Consider the following 14,020-nt stretch of genomic DNA (forward strand, 5'->3'; position numbering starts at 1 on the left):
AATTAAATAAATTATTCAATTTATTTGAATTAAATTCACTATACCATTTAATGAATAAATCATTTTATTCAATTAAATCACCCTATCCACTTTTAATTAAATTCAAATTTAATTAAATAGTTATCCCAAATTGAATAAATCAAATTTATTTAATTACAACCAAATTGAATGAATTAAATCATTTAATTAAATCCTATTATCCCCCCCATCCACTTGCAAAATCCCAAACCCCTTTCTAATCCCTTCTAGAATCTTCTAAACACTTCTAATTAACCTAACCCTCCTCTAAATTTTGTCACATCCCTAAGCAAAGGGAAGTCACTTCTCAAATGGCTTAAAGTCTTTGATAACCATTAAAGGTTTTCAACCTTCAACCACCAAAACCCTTAAAGTCTTTGAAAACCATTGAAGGCTTCCAACCTTCAACTACTTAATCCCTAAAGTCTCCAATAACCATTAATGGTTAATTCAAACCCTCCCACATGGTTAAAACATTTGTTTTGACTCAACCTCTATCCAACCCAAGGGTCTCATCAGGCCATTAATGCTTTGACCATGATTATCTCTTAATCATTTGCACAAAGGTTTATCCTTGGATTAACTCTTAATCCAGTGGGTAAGCCTAACTTAGACTTGACTCTTAGCCTTTAGATAACCATGAGGTCTTCTCAGGCCTTTAATGCCTCCAACCTCTTCTCTCAACCCAACCCTATGTTGACATTTGTCACCATTTCATTGGTGCCAATTGTGCACATGGATCCCCAACTTTCAAACTTGACCCTTGATTAAACCTTTCAATCTTGACCATCCATTGCCCTGTTTGTACTATAAATAGAGCTCTCATTCCTCCATTCTAAACAATCATCTTTCAAATTTGAAGCATCATACTTATGCTCAAATACTTTCAAGCTTTCTCATATCATTTTTATGCTCATCATTTAGCCTCTTTTAGAATAGAAATTAGACTAAATATGCATGTTAGAGTACTGTCTTTATCATTTAGCTCAATCATAGACTAAATATATTATGCTAGGATAGTATTCATACTAACCTCGTCATCTTATCATCTAGTGTATTGCATTTTAGTATCATACATAGCTTAACATCTATTTCATACTAAATTTGGTAAAAGCATCTCTCGTTCTCATATTTGTCATCCCTAAACCATTTTGCTCAATGAACTGAGAGCAAAAACATTGGTTTGAGGGACATTGTGAGATAGAGAACCATGGGACCCTCCTTGGGAAGCTGAGTGACACTACGTTACTCCATAGCTTGCATCAAGAAGTCCTGTGTGTGTGTGGACTAGTATTCTATAATATTTTCACATATTAAGTTTTATTCACCCACTTTTCCCGCATACATTTCTGGCACCCACCGTGGGGGCCGACCCCAAATAACAAATCGGTTTTTCAAATTAATAACTTTTGCAGGTCCGCGGGAAACAGGAATCGGTGCGTCGGCAACATTCCATAGCGCATCTGCTCAACAGTATAGCGCATCCAGCTCACTATTTAGCGCGTAGGCCCTATACTTTAGTGCGTGCAGGCATTTTCTTAGCGCATCACCAAACTAATAAATTCCTGTAGGTCTTGACGCGGGTAAAACTCAGAGTAGCGCATGCAGTAAACAGAATAGCGCATCCGATCACTAGTTTAGCGCTTGTAATCCATCATCCAGCGCGTGAACCTCAGAAATTAGCACATCATATTTCAAATTTTCCTGCAGGACTGAGCGCGGGAGAAAGACAAAACACAGAGCAGCACTTCTAATTCACGTATTAGCGCATCCAAGAAACCGTATAGCGCAGAGAAGCATAATTTTAGTGCATCTGGCTTTTATTGTAGCGCATACAGTTTGTTCTGTAGCGCATCACAGTTAGAGAAAAAAAAAATTCTTATTATAACCGAACTGGAATATTAGACTTGTGGAAGTCCCCCATATTCGCTAACAATTTTCCTTTTTTTTTGGTTTGCTTGCAGGACTCTGATAATTTTCTTGCAGGTGGAGTGGACGCCTTTCCTTTGTAACCGATTTCTTTTGTTGACCTCAAAATCGAACATTTGCTTTGTTGACCATTTCCCTTTCATAGATTAGAAAATTATTGATTTGCCCGGATAAAATAAACACCATGTTTTCTGGAGCAACATCTCCACATAGATTTTAGCAAAATCACTGATTTGCAAGGCTAAAATAGAATTGATTGCTTTGTCTCAAAAGTGGTAGGAATATGCTCTCCCCTTAACTGGGTGATCAAAAATCTAGACCACTCTTACAGCTTTCAGTAATTCAAGCATTTAAAACCTTTAGCAGGTCTGCCTTCCCGAGGAGTTGCAATCAACTCTTAAAGTCATTTATGGCCGGTGTGAACGGAACGACCTAAGTGGGGAACGGCTTTGACGCCAAGAATTCCAACCCACTATAATCAAATGTGGAAAGTGACGAAAGTCCTTTTCAATGGTTGCGCGCAGTGATTAGCCTTCCCCCAGTATCCTCGAGATACGTAAAGCCTTTGTTCTAAAGGTTGGGAAGCCTCCTGAGAGATTTTATCACTGACGGCCGAACAGGAAGCCTGATTAAAAACCATAGAATTAGAAACTTTGAATCGATTCAGTAACCAAACATTTGTAACATCATAGTGCAAGGGTGGGGAAGAATCCGCCCCCAAGATTACTCATCATATATCTCCCAAGATAACTACTCAACTGTGAAGCAATTCACTTTGGGTTAACTTCTGGCAAAAGGCAAAAAAATGGGCGCCCTCTAGGGGGTGACACGGCTGTTTGAGCTGACGGAGTATCGAGACTAGTGGGCTATGATGTTATTTATGACCTTTGAATAAAGAGTCTTTCTGAAGTGTATTACTTGTATCCAAACCTGTTAAAACTTTGGGGATTTGAACATATCCTCGCAGAACATACACTTTTTGTTAGAATAGGCAAAATGGTTGTACCTTTTGTGCCGTGCTTGCAGTTATTACTTCAGAAAATCATCCATCGCACTTGAAAATTTCTCAACAAAAATCAAAAACCTCAAGAAATCACCCAAACGTAAAAATCAGGGCAATATAGCGCATAAGAACAACATCTTAGCGCGTGGAAGACTTTTGTTAGCGCATCCAAACCTCACATTAGCGCATGAAATTAAAACAGTAGCATTTTATCCTCAGGAAAAAAATAGTAATAATCCTTTAGCGCATCCACAACACAGTCTAGCGCGTCTCAGCAACCTTTTAGCATGTGGGAACCAAGAATTAGTGCATAAAACAAAACAGTTAGCGCTTCACGGGCCCAGTGTAACGCGTAACTTTTTCAAAAAAAATTCAACAACAAATTTCAACAATCCTAACTTTAGCGCGTGGAAGAAACAGCTTAGCGCGTAGAAACCATATTTTAGCACATATACTCCAACAGTTAGTGCATGTAAAGCCCAGTACAGCGCGTAGATTTTTCACCGGTTAAACTGAAATTTTCCGAAATCCACACTTTAGCACGTATCTAGGGGCAGATTAGCGCGTGTGCTTATTCTTTTAGCGCATCTAGTAAATTCAGTAGCGCATGTAAACTCTGTTTTAGCACGTGATCCAAGGCCGAAAACCAGAGAGTCCAAAAACTGAAAAATTTTGAAAATTTCAAAAACATTTTAGAAGACTTTTTCATCAAAAATCATCTTTTATCAAACCAGATTGACAAAAACTTTTCTCAAGCTAAATTTGTGTTAAACAAAGTTGTCAGAATCCTAAACAAATCGCACAATAGAGGATGTCTCTCCTATCATAATCCGAAAAATTTTCATCATCAGTGTCATCAAAATCCTTTATCATCTTACGGATTTCTATCTCAAAACACTTGTTTAAAATTCTCAAATCGTCAAATCCAGTTTCCAGATTGGGAAGCTTTTATCCATATCATTTGACACACTTTATCGTGAAGGGGCAGCCTTCACTCTGATAAAGTAAGATTTGAAATTTCCAAAACAAGAATCAACTGAATCCAAACCAATCAAAGGAAATCATTAATCACTCTTGCATGACTAATCCCCTTATTCTGAGAAGAAAGAACCTCTATCGTAACATCACGTTAAAGAAACGGCAACCTAGTTTTTCCAAATTCATCAAGTGAAATAAGTTTTTATACATCAATCGTCAACTCTTCAAATCTCATCGGGTATTCCTTCATCACGTCAAATGTTATATCCAAAACAAATCTAGCGAATTTGACAAGGAACCCTTGAAGACAAGAGCATACTGTCAAAAGTCTGCTTTTAATCAAACCATAAACCGCGGTGGAAAAATCAATCCAGCATTCTTGCCCAACGAGTGCATCACATATAACACATCTCAACCAGAACCACCAATGCCCGAGCAACACATCAAGGAGGCTTTTGTCCCTTTCATCACTGAAAGCTTCTACTAAAATGCCTATTACTCGCTCTCAAAGTAACAAACAGAGCGAGACACCCGCTGAGTCCAGTATGAACCAAAGATTATCGAATCCTTTTGAAATTCCACCCGTAGAAGAACCTGAAATTACTGAAGCCCTTCTTAGGGAATGTCAAGTAAATCCCGCCTTCCAAAAACTTGTCGAAAAGCTCATGGAAAATGACAAGGAAAAATATCTGTTGATGCTCACAAGCAAGGGCGTTAAACTTCCTGAAGATTTCGACCCAAATATTTTTCAAACCGGATCTTGGCAATATGCATATCAAGAACAAAACAGAGAAGAAGAAACTCACATACCTAAACAACATAACTTTGAACAACACATTCCAGAACAACGCATACCAGAAATGCGTATACCTGAGCTAGAAACACCAGAGAAACATATACCATTTACCACTCCTTTTCAGCTAAGAACCAATACAAGGCAAGAACTTTTTCCTCGGCAAGACAATGCACCCTTGATTGCTCTTACTCAACAAATGCAAATGTTGCAAAGACAAATACAGGATATGCAACAAGGGACAACAATGCGGTATTCTTTAAATGAAATCTGTCCTTATCCATTTGACAGAAGCTTGAACATGGTGCCTTTTCCCCCAAACTCGGACGTTCCCAAATTTGATAAATATGATGGGAAAAGTGATCCCAGAGATCATGTACAGGAATTTTGCACACTAAGCCTTGAATTTGCTCATGATGACACCTATTTGATGAGGTTATTCCCCAGAAGCTTGGGTGGGCAAACTATGGAATGGTTATCCAAAATTTCGCCACCTGTTAGATCATTTGATGAATTGGTTAACAAATTCATAACCCACTATTCCTACAACATCCAACATGCCATAACCATGCTAGATGTTTGCAACACCAAACAAAAGAACAATGAAACATTCATGGCGGTCCTTCAACGTTGGCGACACATGGTCTCCAGATATCCTCGAGATATTCCTGAAAAAGAGAAAATGGAAATCTTCATTGATAACTTGAATGGCGAAATGAGTTACAGACTAAAACTTCAATGCATACCATCTTTCGCTAAATTGGTTGAAAATGGCATTCAGGTAGAGGAAGCATGTGTCAAAAAGGGAACACTCAAATTCTACAAGGAAGGAACAAACTCATCAAACTACAATAACCAAAACAACACCAACTTTGACAAATCTCAATTTTGGACTCGAAACAAGAACGAAGGCAACAACGAATCACATGATCCCAAATCTAAGCAACCAGTGCTGGCATTATCCGAAAATCCACAAAATCCGAAAAATCCTAAAAATGCTGCACCAAATGCTAACACATATGCACCAAAAACTGATCAAGGACAGCTCAACACAAATAACACCAATGATACTCAAAACAAGAACATGAATCCAGGACCTAACAACAATTCACGCAACACGAACAATTTCCAAAAGCGCATTTTTACACCACTGGGATAATCATTAGAATCAGCATTCAGAGAACTTTTGGCAAACAAGATTCTTTCTTTGCCTCCAATCAACAATTATGAACCCCCAATCAAACCACCTTGGTGGAATGATTCACACTATTGTGATTTCCATCGCAACAAGGGTCATAGAACAAACGAATGCATGAGATTGAAACACATAGTCCAGGACATGATTGATCGAGGTGACTTAACAGTTGATGGTCTCAAAACAAATAGTGATCACGGAGCCTTTAAAAATCCTCTCCCAAATTACAACAAAGATGGAGCATCTACTTCAGAGGATACACGCGGAGCTCGTATTAATCACATCTACAATAACACTATCAACCATATATCAGCTGAAGATCATCAAGTAAATGTCATCACCATCCGAGATCAGCGTGATCATGAATCTGTCAATGTAACAACCCGAACTCAGAAATATGTCTTGAAGGGACACACTGCACCTACAACCGCCACACCAAAAATCCAATATGACTTGGTTAGCCAACTACGCAAGACTCCAGCTCAAATATCTATCCTGGAATTATTGAAACTATCACCCAAGCACAAAGACATATTGGAGCAAGCATTATTGGAAACAAATGTACCTCAAAATCTGGATACAGATAGATTTCAAGCCATGGTCGCCCATATGACAGGACCTCATAACCTCACCTTCTTAGATCATGACGATGCTTCCTTGATCCATCCACATAATACTCCTCTCCATATTGAAGTCATTGTTTGCAAACACCGAGTCAAAAGAGTCCTAATAGATGGAGGAGCCGGTCTTAATATATGTACTTTAAATCTTATCCATGCATTAGGCTTCTCAGAAGAATCTATTGACCCTTGCAAGAAAATTACCATAAAAGCATATGATGATGAAGAAAGGTCCTCTAAAGGCACAGTGATATTACCTATTCAAGTCAGCCCAGTACAAAAGGATACTATTTGTCAAGTCTTAGATATTGATCTAACCTACAATATCTTATTAGGACGACCCTGGATACATGAAATGCAAGCAGTACCTTCTACATATCACCAGTGTGTCAAGTTTCCTTATGATGGACAAGAAATCTCCATATCTGCTGATCACAATCCATTTCAACAGTGTAATGCAATGGGGGCAGCCCAGGACAGTTTGGTTCCTCATAATAGAGAAAAGCAGCAATCTTCAACGTCAGATCCACACACAGCAAAATCCAACTCCTTATGGGGAGACTTCAAGCAGAAAATGCAAATCAAAGACCAAGGCATGGGAGAATACTCTTTGGAGCCTTTATGTTTGGCCAAATTGCCGACCTCACCTAGATCACATGGTTTGCCTACTACGTCAACACAACTGGCTACTCAGCCTATCACTAAATTTGATGGTACCTTCATCCAATTGGGTACTCTAGCACATGAATCAGAGGACAAGGACGTTCTTAGCTGGTTATACAAAGACGAGGAAGAAAATCATAGAGCAGCAGCTTTGGACATTGTTCTACCAACACACATGTATGGAAAAGGCTACTTAATCATGAAGCAAATGGGATATGGCGGTAAAGGACCTATTGGCAAACGCAAAGAAGGAGTCACTGAACCTATAGATCTTCCTTCACAACCTAGCAGAAACAAAGCAGGATTGGGTTCTAAACTCACGTTCCTATTGAAGTAGCCGCCTCACCTACCTATCAAACCTCAATGGAAAGTAAAGACACCGTACAAAGAAGAATCCTGGCAGGAAGCACTTTTTGAATTAGCAAAAACAATCCGCAAGGCACGGGAACATCAAGATCAGAAGTTACATCAGGAAAAACTTCTAAGTCACAAAAGGGCCCTATTTGCAGCAGTAGCTCATATTCAAACACCAATATCTCAAGAACAAATCAGGTCATCTCCAGATACCGTTATTTCTCCCCGAGCAAGTACAGTCTATGAACAAATCCAGCAAGTAGAAGACGGATCTGATACAGAATCTACAAAAACCATCAAAATGTTATCCATCATCAAAAATTTATTTTCACCATACAACACACCTGTTTACAGCACAGATAGAATCTGGGATGATGCCTATGAGACAGATTCCAATGAATATGAATGGGGTACCTGCTCCAATGCTACTACTGATATCCTGGATGATACTGATTCTATATCCCTTTCTCAGGAAGAACATAACGCAGAAGATAGACCTCTTGAATTTGGACCACAAAATATCTATGACGCTCAGGAAAGTGAACAGAAACATTATGAACAAGTCTATGTGGAAGATGATACCATCGAGGACCTCGACGAAATCCTAAAATTCTTTAAACCCAAAACCCAGCACGATGAAAACTCTATCCTAACACTTACGGTAGCCGAACCTGATCCACCCAACGATTCCTTACCACTTGTCTTTCCTGACCTCATCGACTGGGACGAACCTGAAACAAATGATATACCAATTTTCCCAGATGATGCATCTATTGTCCATTACCTATGTACTGTAAATCCGGAAACAGGCTCTACCAGTGAAAAAAATAATGATATTTGTCAAACAGGGAGTGCCAAGTCTCTCAGTCGCAAAAATGAACCAAATAAAGAATCTAATGCTAAAAACCAGTCAATGGCAGCTCTAGATCATAAAAAAGTAAAAATAAAGGATGCATCGGAGGGTGAAAACCTTTTTAAGGCACCTAACGATGGGAGACTTGACACTCTTCCTGAGCACTTTCATGAGCGATCGCCCATATTGATTGAGCCCACTCAATCAATCAACATTGGTACCACAGAAGCAGCCAGAAATATACACCTTGCAGAATCTCTGACAGAGGAAGAAAGATCGGCATTCATCATCTTCTTTAAAAAACAACAAATCAACTTTGCTTGGTCATATGCTGATATGCCCGGAGTAGATCCACACTTAATTATGCATCATCTGTCCATCTCTACAGGAGTTAAGCCAATCAAGCAAAAGCTATGAAAAATGAATCCACAGGTGGCACTCATGGTCAAAACTGAACTAAAGAAATTATTAGATGTCGGATTCATCCGACCCATTGACTATGCAGAGTGGATATCCAATATCGTTCCAGTATCAAAACCGGATGGTAGTATCAGAATATGCACTGACTTCAGAGACATCAACAAAGCTTGTCCAAAAGATGAATTTCCTTTGCCAAGTATCGATATAATTGTAGATCTCACAGCAGGCCATGCAATGCTCTCACTAATGGATGGCCAAATCAAGATAGCTCCTGAAGATCAAGATAAAACAGCATTCACCTGTCCTTGGGGGACGTACTGCTGGAATGTTATGCCTTTCGGCTTAAAGAATGCAGGGGCCACTTATCAAAGAGCAATGACCACAATATTCCATGACATGATGCACACATTTATGGAAGACTATGTGGATGACTTACTAGCTAAATCCTTCACCAGAGCAGAACATCTTGGCATCCTAACAAAGATTTTTGATCGATTGGAGAAATTCCAAGTTAGGCTTAACCCTCAGAAGTGTGTCTTCAGGGTCACATCAGGCAATTTACTAGGCTACATAGTCTCAGCTAAGGGTATTGAAGTTGATCCAGCAAAGGTACAAGCCATTATGGAAATGCCACCACCACAGAATATCAATCAACTCAGATCTCTACAAGGACGACTTCAATCAATCTGACGATTCATCGCTCAGCTAGCAGATAAAAGTCTACCATTTAACCATTTGCTACACAAAAATGTACCATTCAAATGGGAGGCTAAGTGTGCAGAATCTTTTTATCAAATCAAACAGTACCTGATGAATCCACCAGTTCTAGTACCACCAGTCGTCGGAAAGCCACTTATTCTATATATCTCAACAACAGATATTTCACTAGGGGCATTATTGGCACAAGAAGATCAACAAGGAAAGGAACGCGCCATATACTACATCAGTAGAACATTGAATGGCTATGAGCTCAACTATACCTTTATTGAAAAGGCTTGCCTAATAGTGGTCTTTGCATCTCAGAAGTTCCGACATTACATGCTAGCACACACCATCAAGCTAGTTGCAAAATTGATCCTCTCAAATATCTACTCAGCAAGGCAGCTCTTATAGGCCGATTGGCTAAATGGGTCATGATTCTCAGTGAATTCGACATCCAATACACAGAAAGACGAGCCATCAAAGGACAAGCAATTGCAGATCAGTTGGTCGAAGCACTGCTACCAGGCAAACAAACCATGGAGATTGAATTTCTAGACAGGGACGTTCTTGCTCTTTCTACTAAACAATGGACCCTATACTTTAACGGATCCTACACTCAACATGGTTCGGGGGCCAGCATTCTGTTCATCACTCCTGAAGGACACACTATGCCAAAATCATACCGGCTTATGTTTCCATGCACAAATAATGTAGCTGAATATGAAGCACTGGTCATAGGCATCAAAATGGCCGTAGAATGGAAAATCACAGAGTTAAAAGTCTATGGAGACTCACAACTGGTCATTAATCAAATCAATAACAACTATCAGACAAAGGACGACAAGCTACTACCCTACAAGCGAATGGTGGATGATTTCAAACAGTATTTTGTGCACATCACTTTTGAGCAAATACCAAGGTTGAACAACAAAGCAGCCGATGCAATGGCTACAATCGCTTCGCTACTACAAATTCCTGAGCAACAGAGTTGTTATGAGTTCTTGGTAGAGCAACTGTTCTCCCCCGCCTATGACCACTCTGAATCCCATGTTATCTATGCCTTGACTGGTTCAGATTCTCCGTTATATGGACCAATATACGACTACCTTAAACATAATATCTTACCCATTGACCAATCCCGTAACCAAAAACGTAACTTTATCTGACAAGCTGCCCGTTATACCCTTACCGCTGATACTTTATATCGTCGAGGTCTCGATGGTACTCTTCTTCGTTGTCTTGATCGTAATGATTCCGATTTGGCTTTACACGAGCTTCATGAAGGTATTTGTGGCACACATTCAAGTGGCACTACTCTTGCTAAAAAGCTTCTAAGAATGGGATACTACTGGCCTACAATGGAGAAAGATTCATATCACTTTGCCAAGAAATGTCCTAAATGCCAAATCCATGGAAATCTAATACATGCACCAGCACAGGAACTGCAGCCCTTTACAACATCATGGCCCTTTTGCCAGTGGGGACTGGACCTAGTTGGCAAAATTCATCCGTCATCTTCAAATGGACACAAGTTCATTATAACAGCAACAGAATACTTTACCAAATGGATAGAAGCAGTTCCCATGACCACAATAACCGGGAAACAAATTGCCTCTTTTATCCTAAATTATCTGATCTGCAGATATGGTATTCCAAGTTCAATCATCATAGATAATGGACGGCCCTTCAAAAATCAAGATGTCCACGAACTATGTGAAAGATTCAAAATCCAACATAGATTCTCTACACCATATTACCCACAGGGAAATAGACAAGCGGAAGCATCTAACAAGACAATACTGAAAATCCTCAAGAAAACGGTGAATGATGCAGGCAAAGATTGGCATGTACAACTCAATCCAACATTTTGGGCATACAGGACCAGCATCTGCACACCTACAGGAGCAACACCATACTCATTGGTATATGGATCAGAGGCTATTTTACCCCTGGAGGTAGAGATCCCATCTCTCAGAGTCTCTTTGAAAGGCTTAATCCCAGATGAAGAGTATCGAGTTAATCGTCTACAAGAACTTGAGCTATTAGATGAAAGACGCCAACATGCTTATACTCATCTCAAAGCATATCAGCAACGCATGTGCAGGAGCTACAATCACAAGGTCATTCCCTGCAACTTCAAGGTTGGTGACCTAGTCCTCAAAGAAAATCCCAGAAATCAGCAAGATCGAGAAAAGAAAGGGAAATTTGAACTTAACTGGTTGGGTCCCTATGTTATCATATCCGTTTATGGATCAGGTGCTTATCAGCTAACAAATTCTGAAGGAGATGTGCTCGACGAACCAACTAATAGCATCCATCTGAAAAGGTACTATACTTAAAGTAGCCTAGTGCACGGAAAAAGCCCAAAAACAAACAAAAAAAAAAAAAAATCAAGAAAAAGCAAAAAAAGTAAAGTACAATAAAAACCAAGGGTGAAAACCTGGTAAACAGGCGCCCTTGTGAAAGAACGGCTCCTCTATCTATTTCCATACCATGTTTTCCATATAAAACACTATCGACCATCACCCGACACTTAGCAAATATCCATTCAGGACATACTTAGCGTAGTCACTATCCTGATTTGTCTATAAATATCCTCCTACCACTAAAACACCATGGCTTGGAATCATTGTATATATTCACATCAAGAGGCACACTCCGCTAGGGGCATGACAATAGTATTGCAAACACTCAAAGACATCAAGACTAGATGCAAAACTCAACAGCATGACATCCAACAAACAACACTACGCTTCATCACAAAAATCAAAACAAAGACAATTCACACAAATATCATGGATGGATGATTTTCTGAAGTACTGAATGTTGCACTATAGCATAAAATCTTAACTAGTTTTGCATTTTAAACTTTGTGCATTATTGGATTCTCTTCCTTGTCTCACTAAATGCTTCACAGCTAGAAATCGTGGGGAACTTCCAATATTTTCTTAGTCTTCTGTTTGGGAGGCGATCACTTGTACTGTGTGAATACATGCCTCGAGACGTGATACGTCCAATATCACTGAAGGCTTGATTCCAGTCCACGCATACAAATGATCAAATCTTGTCTATTTACGCAATACGCACTCAGGTCATCCTGGTTCAATTATACCTTGATGCTTGTGCTATCTTGCAAAATCAAATATCATGTAAATTTTTCTCAGGTCATTATGGTTCAATTATACCATTATGCTTGTATAAATTTTCAACATATCCTAAACAAATCAATGCTCAGTGATGATATTTACAAAAAAAGCAAAAATATGGTTATATCGGATGGCAAATACAGAATGAGGGATGCTCCAAAAACAATTAGTTGCATATCATTTTACAATTAGTTGCACATCATTTTACAATTAGTTGCATACACATCATTCCATATCATTTAACATCATTTACATATCACGATACATTTAGCAGCATAAATAAAACATACATCTCATTTTCAAGATACATTTCACAGCATATAAACAACATACCTCCTGCATCATACATCTTACATCATATATTTAAGCATTACATCATCACATAAAATAAACGCATCCATATCAACACATCCCATGATCAAAAATGGTGTCGTATATATATATATATATATATATATCTCAAAACTGATCAAAATGTACAAAATGTGTCCACACACTGTGTCCAGTACAACACATAACAAACTACTCAAAAATACAACAGAGACCCTGTCTCTCAAGTATGACTATCTCCTGACGGAGATGGTCTTGCTCCAGTTGCACCCACCCCTGGATCTCCAGGAGGGTCCTGTCTCGCTCCAGATACACTCACCCCTGGATCTCCAGGAGGGTCCTGTCTCACCAGCCCCGTCATACCTCGGCTCTCAGATCATGTCCCAGTAGTTCGAGATCGACTCGATCTCGACTGTGCAAAGCTCTCCACTCACCGATCTCTTGGTACTGTCGCCTCATAATGCCGCCGATAATACTCTACCTCCTGCACTCTCCGTGTCAGCTCTCTAAGGGTGTCTCTCAATGGACCACCCGCCACTGCTCTTTGCACACTCGCCAACGCCTCCTCTACTCATCCTCGCCGCTCTATCTCCGTATCTCTCTCAGTGGTCAACTAAGAAATCTGCCGCTGATAGGTCAAAATCTGCGCCTGCAGCTACTGCACGGTAATCTGCAAGGTCCGGATCTATGCATCCTCCACATGACCTGGCACTCGAACCCGCAACGGTACCTGTGCTGGAGGAACCCCTCCCACTCGCCTTGTCCTCGGTACTGGAGGTGAGAGTATATCTACGCTCCTCCTCTGTGCTAGTCTACTCATCTCCTCCTCACCCCCCACTGTAGCCAGCACCTCCGTCACTCTCCCCTCTCTCCCGGCTCCGATAGCCAATCCTCCTCTCCCCCTCTCAATCCTCCCCTGCCATACCGCTCTCTCCACACCTCTACCTTCCCACCTCACTCTGGCTCCTCTACCTCCTCCATCCTCCCCATCATCTCCATCATCTCCCCCGTCTCCC

Source organism: Cryptomeria japonica, chromosome 2 (assembly GCF_030272615.1).
Source record: "Cryptomeria japonica chromosome 2, Sugi_1.0, whole genome shotgun sequence".
In the NCBI taxonomy this organism is placed as follows: domain Eukaryota; kingdom Viridiplantae; phylum Streptophyta; class Pinopsida; order Cupressales; family Cupressaceae; genus Cryptomeria; species Cryptomeria japonica.